Source organism: Scylla paramamosain, chromosome 1, assembly GCF_035594125.1.
Source record: "Scylla paramamosain isolate STU-SP2022 chromosome 1, ASM3559412v1, whole genome shotgun sequence".
Classification (NCBI taxonomy): Eukaryota; Metazoa; Arthropoda; class Malacostraca; order Decapoda; family Portunidae; genus Scylla; species Scylla paramamosain.
Window position 1 is genome coordinate 25,283,521 of NC_087151.1, and position 7,500 is coordinate 25,291,020.

General features: G+C 48.9%; 1 protein-coding gene across 4 annotated transcripts in view; it reads right to left on the minus strand.

The window, feature by feature from the left end:
- LOC135102059 (SIN3-HDAC complex-associated factor-like) overlaps nt 1-7,500 on the minus strand; it is an 88,332-nt gene that overhangs the window by 34,867 nt on the left and 45,965 nt on the right. The window contains exon 1 of one of the 4 annotated variants that reach the window (XM_064006741.1): nt 6,199-6,219. The exons of 2 other annotated variants lie outside the window; for them this stretch is intronic. The gene's annotated coding sequence lies outside the window, so the exon portion shown is untranslated. Of the gene's footprint in view, nt 1-5,960; nt 6,144-6,198; nt 6,220-7,500 lie in introns of those variants that run through there. One more of the 4 variants, XM_064006731.1, reaches the window with a different exon arrangement.

Below are 7,500 nucleotides of genomic sequence, written 5' to 3' on the forward strand. Positions count from 1 at the left end.
CTGACCATGGTATATGCGTGTGCCCTTTGGACGCTCACACACAAAAGGTCTCCGGGAAGGTCAGGTCACGGCAGCACCTGTGTGACCTCTCCACCACTGGCAGGCAGGTGTGGGAAGGGGCTGACATGGATTAAGGAATGCTTAAGAGTGGTGGGAAGGGGACTACTGTGTCTATTTTAAAAGTTTTATTGTTATCATTGGTATTATCATTATTATTATTGCTGATACTGTTGTTGTCCTTAATGCTGTCATTATCATTTATGTTGCTCCTGTCTCCATTCATAGCAAAAGCATCACTACTGCAACTCTCACCTATTTTTTTTTTTTTTGTACACACAGGGACAATGAATAAGTAAATAAATAAGCATAAATAGATAAAAACCTGGAAAAAAAACTCAAGAGAAAAACTAGCACATCTACTTAACAAACACCAATAACAACAACAACAACCACTACTATTACTACTTTAACAGCAACAATATCACCACCACCACCACCACCGCCACCATTCCCACCGGTTAAAGATTTTTGCCCAGCCACATTTTAATGAAGCTTCACGTTCGTTATCATGGTTTGCGTCAACTTTCTTCGTGGTCTGTACATAATGTTTGCTCATTGGCCGTGAAATGGGACCTTCCAGTCAGGGTCACGCGCTCATGGGACACAAAGCCATCCTCACCCCCCACCCCAACTCTCTCTCTCTCTCTCTCTCTCTCTCTCTCTCTCTCTCTCTCTCTCTCTCTCTCTCTCTCTCTCTCTCTCTCTCTCTCTCTCTCCACAAACTGTTGTGTTCGCAGAAAAAAAAAAAAAAACTAATGTCAAACTTGTATTTATATGAATTTTCCTTCTTTCCTTGTGAGTGTATGATGCGCCAGCTGGTGATAACGAAAAGCCGGTTTCTTTCACACACACACACACACACACACACACACACACACACACACACACACACACACACACACACACACACACACACACACATACACACAGGGTATCCACTTATCACAGTTATCTATATCCTCATCATCCGGTCTACCACCACCACAAAGGATATCATCATTATTTCGCTATCTTGCACCACAGTTTTTTTTTCTTTGTCCACTGCAATATCTGACTGCTCTCTAGTATAGTTGTCATAAAGCTATTTACTTAACCCAGTCAATAATGAACTTCTAATCCTTATGTCCGTGTGTGTGTGTGTGTGTGTGTGTGTGTGTGTGTGTGTGTGTGTGTGTGTGTGTGTGTGTGTGTGTGTGTGTGTGTGTGTGTGTGTCTCATGTCCCTCAATCCCCTTTCTATCCATCTGTTCTATTCCTACACATTACAAATTTTTCTACGTTCATTTACTATCTCTCGCACATTTTCCTTCCATTCTATTCCTACCTGTTAATATTTTCCTGCATTTATATTTCTAACTTTATATTTCGCTCCTTTCCTTTCGCGGATTGTATGTGCTTGGTGTTACTTTTACGTGTGGTGTTATACTTAGGTCGCCACAATGCACTTAATACCGTGTTAAAGAGTCAGTTTACGGTATTGTTTCCTTAATCGCTTTTTCTCTCTCTCTCTCTCTCTCTCTCTCTCTCTCTCTCTCTCTCTCTCTCTCTCTCTCTCTCTCTCTCTCTCTGTGTGTGTGTGTGTGTGTGTGTGTGTGTGTGTGTGTGTGTGTGTGTGTGTGTGTGTGTGTGTGTGTGTGATAAGGCTTACATTAACTTACTGTAAATACCAACTGCACAACTTCCTTGAATTCTTAAGCCACATACACACACAAATATATATGAAAGAATATATCAAACGTTGTAATTAAGCGGCATTCCTTCGAAGTCGTGCAGATGGTTATTAGGGAGAATCGGAGGTGGGCAGGGGAGGGGGATGGGTGGACGGAATGCCCTGTTTCTGCCTAGATTCAGTGAAGTGGTAACAAATGTGGAGGGTTACCCAGAACGGACGTGACGTGATGCATGATTCACGGCCACTACGCAGAACACACAAGATCGTAACTTCTGGCAACACAAAGATGGGTGCTGGAACCTTCCTTGGGAAACAGTACAAAGCAGTGAGAGAACCGGAAGAAAAAAATAAAAGAATGACAAATCTAGTGTGTGTGTGTGTCAACTGCTAACAAACAAAATAAATGATGGGACTATTTTAGACAAGTGATCCTCCCCTTCATCGCCATTGGGAAAAAAATGAAGCTATTTCAACAAATGAAGTTTAATGAATCACGACACAAAAGTAATAAATAAACAAATAAATAAGACACACACAAACCAGAATATACAGTCACCTCCCCCCAGCACGTCAGCCATTCAGTTAGCCAAGCAACACTCAAGTCATCACCATTTTACTGTGTCTCGGCCAACATAAGTACACAGCTGAATGAAGAAGACACAAATAACCACCAGCTATATAAATAACCCCAACACACACACACACACACACACACACACAAAGGAGGTGGTGCCAGGCCGTCAGTCACGCACTCACACTGTAAAAGAGGAGGATACAGTATAACATGTACCACACAGCCAACAAGGGAGAACAGAAGCAGTTGCCAAACATGTCAAGTCGACCGACCACCACTGAGGGAACTTACAGCTGAAGGGCACCGAACAAGAACGTAAAGATAAGCAAGGCAAGTGATTTACCACGCCAAATAGTCGACGGGATTACCATACTCAGTATTCATACTCACAAAGTCTGTCACGAGTAGAAAATGTAATAAAATAAAAATAAATTAAAATTTAGAAAAAAAGTAGATAAATAAAAAAAACAAAATAACAAAAACTACATAAAATGACAAAAAAAAAAAAAAAAAAAAAAAAAAAAAACAGGAAAAAAAAATATAAAAACACTTATCAGGAAAACTACACAAATATATCGAATTCTCAAGAAGTAAAACGATACCTACTGGTTAGGCGCCACAGCGAGGAACATTCTTAGAGCTGTCACATGACAGGAGGAAAAAAAAAAAAAAAAAACGGTAAGCGAGCCAACAGCGAGGACACAGGGGCAAGGAACAGCGGCCCATCAAGCCCCGTAACACTGTGAACAGTGGAAGGAAGGGTGACCTTTCGACGCCCATGTCAGGGACCACGCCAACCACCACCACCACCACCACCACCACCACTCTGCACCGGGTCACGCTTCCCTGGGGCATGGCAAAGGGATGTAGGCAAGGGACAGAAAAGTAATGGAGGAGGAGGAGGAGGAGGGAGATGGAAAGACACACTGGAAGGATCAAGGTTGGTAATAGAAAAGCAGTTAAAAACACACACACACACACACACACACACACACACACACACACACACACACACACACACACACACACACACACACCAAGAAAACAAGGTGACAGGTGCATGTGCGCGTGTTTGTGTGTGTGGGAATGTAAGGAAGGAAGGAAGGCAAGAGGCGTCCCCCCTGATCCCTTGCCTTCCCACCCTATCCTCCTTCCCGGGGCGGGCAGACAAGGAAACGCCTACACACACAGGTTGAGTTCAGGTGACCGGAAGGAAATGCCGGCTCTCTGGCAAGGTGAGAGCCTCCATTTGGCTAAGTTACCTTAATGAGATTTTTGACGTCTTTCTCCTCCTTCTCCATTACTCTTTCCTTTCCTTTATTTTTATTTTCTTTTTCCAGTCCCGTTATGCACCTCATATCCACGCTGCATCTCCTCCACCTCTATCTAACTCCACCATTATCTGTAATTTCACTATCATATCATCTCTCCACCCTTCCACTGTTCCTGTCCCTCTCCACCACCACCACCACCACTACCCCGGCAGGCATCCACGCCCGCCCGGTCACGCCTCCTTTGAGCGACACCAAGTTGTACCGGGCAAGTCATGGTACAAAAACGTGCGCGTGTTTGTGTGTGCTCGAGAGAGAGAGAGAGAGAGAGAGAGAGAGAGAGAGAGAGAGAGAGAGAGAGAGAGAGAGAGAGAGAGAGAGAGAGAGAGAGAGAGAGAGAGAGAGAGAGAGTGTTCATTTCTCTCAAAGTCACGGGAGAGAATTACGGTAAATTAAGCCGGAGTAAGGATACACCCTTTTCCATCCTCCCTTCCCCCATCCTCTCCTCCAGGGTCCTAATACACGTCCCGGAGAGGAAGCCACGAGCGGAGTGAAGGGGTGGAATACGAGGAGGCCTGGAGTGAACCCTGAGAGGGGAGAGTAGGGCTAAATGAGACGCAACACGTGAGTCTTCTTCCCTGAGGCTGTGTCTACTATACAAGGGGGAGGAAAAAATGATGGTGAGACGAGCAACGTATTCCTGTTCTCATGAAATCTCCTCTCTGCCAGTAACCTATACGAGGCAGTCTGTGGGTCGCAGGTGAGGCAGTGATGGTAGAATACGTGGGAGGGAATGGGTGGATAGCTGGGTGTTTGACGTGTAAGGGCGCAGAGCAGAGCTACATCATCTTGAGGGCCGGCGGCGAGGCAAGAGCAGCAACCTACGCATGAACGGGGAGAAGCGGAAACTTGCGGCACTGCACAGATAGGGGTAAGTTGCTCAGTGGTAATTATTCTGGCAACGACCGGGACGAGTGCAGGGGTGGGCGTGGGAAGATAGAAGTGCTGCTTCCTGAATCCCAACTCGGGGTCAATGGCGGGGCGGGAACCTATCCTAACACCTGTGCAATGTGAGGGCGGGGTCTGGGGGTGCGGGTGGGGGAGTGGAGTTGGGGGGAAGTGGGAAGGGAAGTGACCGCCCAGGGAAGCAGCATGACACAGGGCGGACGGCGCAGCGCAAAACATCCCTTGTGACACACACAAACACACTAGACAACACAGGAAACTCAGGCATATAGAAGAGCAACAACGGTCAAGCCTCACACGCCATTATCAATCCTCCCCGCTGTGTCTGCTCCTCTGTTTGTATGAGCTCAGACGCCAAATTCTTCTTCGTTTGCATAAAAGACTTGGCAACCACCACTGTGTCTCTCCCTTCCCACCTCCCTGCCTCTCTTCAACGGTGTCGTATACGCACTACAAATACCACCCTCAAGTCAGGACGTACTGGACACCGTGGCGTCAGAGTGGCGAGGAGGAAAGGTAGGAGAGAGCTCAGCAAGGGATAGTCATCTGCGACAAGAGGACACAAGAGGTTAGGGGGATATAGGGGAGGAAGAGGACGGGGAGCAGAGTCAGCTGGGACAAGACGCGCTTGTTGTGTTGCGTCGTGGCGTCCCGAGCGTTGAACCCGCACTGAACCATCCACCCGCGCTGCCCCCCCACCCACCGCCACCTCCCACCCTCCCTACCATCACAACCACGCCAAACCTCCCGCGCTACCACCAGCCTACCACCGCCATCATATCTTCCACGCCATGCACACGCAAGTCACCGCACTCACCTCTCCTATCATCTCATGGAGTACGTGTGCGTTGAGCCTTCACGTAACACCTATCAAACTTCATTTTAGCTCCCCGCTTCAATAACCATCCCCAACCTCACATACCTCGCTCCCCAAACATTTCCATCTTCTATTTCATCCTACCATCCCGTATTACATCACCCATTCCCGCATACCACCACCGCCACTGTCCCTACCTCTGCAACCCATCCGCCGATAACCCACACCGCATTTCAAGGGCACACAACCGCTGCTGTACAACACTCCCGCACACTCCTCTCCTCCCGCCACTGCAGCCAGTTCAGCTGTCTCATCACTATCCCCTCACCATGCCATACACGCAACCATACTTTCACAATACGTAAGCTCTTTGAGTGCCTCGCTCCGTCCCCTACCCCTCCCTACCTTCTCATCCGCCCCTCTAGTCTAAACATATGGGGACACAAAAACCAGGGTACGGCTGGCCTAGACGTAACAGCCATCCTTCTCTATCCCTCTTTCCCCAACGGACCATACACAGGTTGACCTCTAACCTGGACGCACAGGTATGTTCCTGCAACTTAATTCATCATGTCTTTCTTTACCGAGCTGCGCTCCTCACCTTTCCGTTCACGCCATGATGACTTCCACCTCAAACATGTATTTATTTTTTTGGTATTTTTTTTATTCTTTTCCCGCTAACATTGGAAGACCTTCGTGTCCGTAACTTTTATATTTCACACTTCACAACACGGCACGGCATTGCATCGCATCACACGCTAACTGTAACTACCCCATCCTCAACCACCACGCAATCACTGCACCAAAAGCCTCATAATTGCGCAGCCACCACACCACACCATGCCAAGCCACGCCACAACACAACGCCGTCAGTTCATTCCTCCTTCCCCACACAAAGCTCCTAGCCCACACCCCCATCCATCCCCCCAACACTACTGACGTCATCATATACCCGCACCTCGCCACCTCCACACCCCCTTGTTCCTCCTCCCTTCCTGTCTTCGCGCCATCAGGAAGGGAGTCAGTCAGCCACCCAAGCATGCCCGTAAGTCAACTATCTATTCGCCCCCGGCTTGCAAGGGTATCGCTTCCTCCTCATCATCCTGCTGCTGCCGCTGCTGCCCTGACGCCCCCACAGCGCCGCTTTGTGCTCACCCTCCCGCACCGCACGCCTTGGCTCACGCTCCTAGCCACGAGAAGACCAAGGGACGGGAGGGGAAAGGAGGGTATGAGACGCAGAGGTGGAGGAGGATGAAGTAAAGGAGAGAGAAGTGAGGAGGAAACGCAAAAGGGTAGTATACAAGGAGTGAAGGATCAGATAGCAGGATGCAGCGATGTGTGTGTGTGTGTGTGTGTGTGTGTGTGTGTGTGTGTGTGTGTGTGTGTGTGTGTGTGTGTGTGTGTGAGAGAGAGAGAGAGAGAGAGAGAGAGAGAGAGAGAGAGAGAGAGAGAGAGAGAGAGAGAGAGAGAGAGAGAGAGAGAGAGAGAGAGAGAGAGAGGAGTGCTCGAGTGTCACTTAGAACTCAAGGCTACAACATTATAAACCGCTTGACTAAGAGAACAGACTTAAGTCCCTCAAGCCTTTCTTCCCGGCACACGCATTTCGCAGTATAGTCACACGCTGATTCTGCAGTGCTGTGTCACGCTCTTGGACAGGTTGCAGAGCCAGGAAACTAACGAGCATGGGTACACAAGATGGGGAGGGGAATGTATAAGACGGGGATAGGTGCGGGGAGATTAGGGTTCGACGTTGGCAGGGGAGGGGAGGGATGGATAGGAAGGGGGACGCACCACACAGTTCGCTGCTGGGAAGTCAAGGCCACGCCACCACAACGCTCAAAAGGCCGACGTCCTCACCCTCCCTACTCCCAGCCGTCACTCCCTACCCACCCCTACACCTTCCTCCCGCCAATATCACCCAACACTCCCCTCCCTCCACTCCGCGGTCCCTCTCCCTCCGTAAACCTCCTCAAACCAATACATCGCAGGGATTAATGAGGTCCGTCTTGAGTACATAAAGCGAAATCTAGGCGCGGAGGAGCAAGGGAGACTGGGAAAGGGAGTTCTAACTGGATGACTCACGTGGCAGAGTCCTGAGCGGCCGGACATCAACCCCCATCCTCACCCTCACCACCACCAAC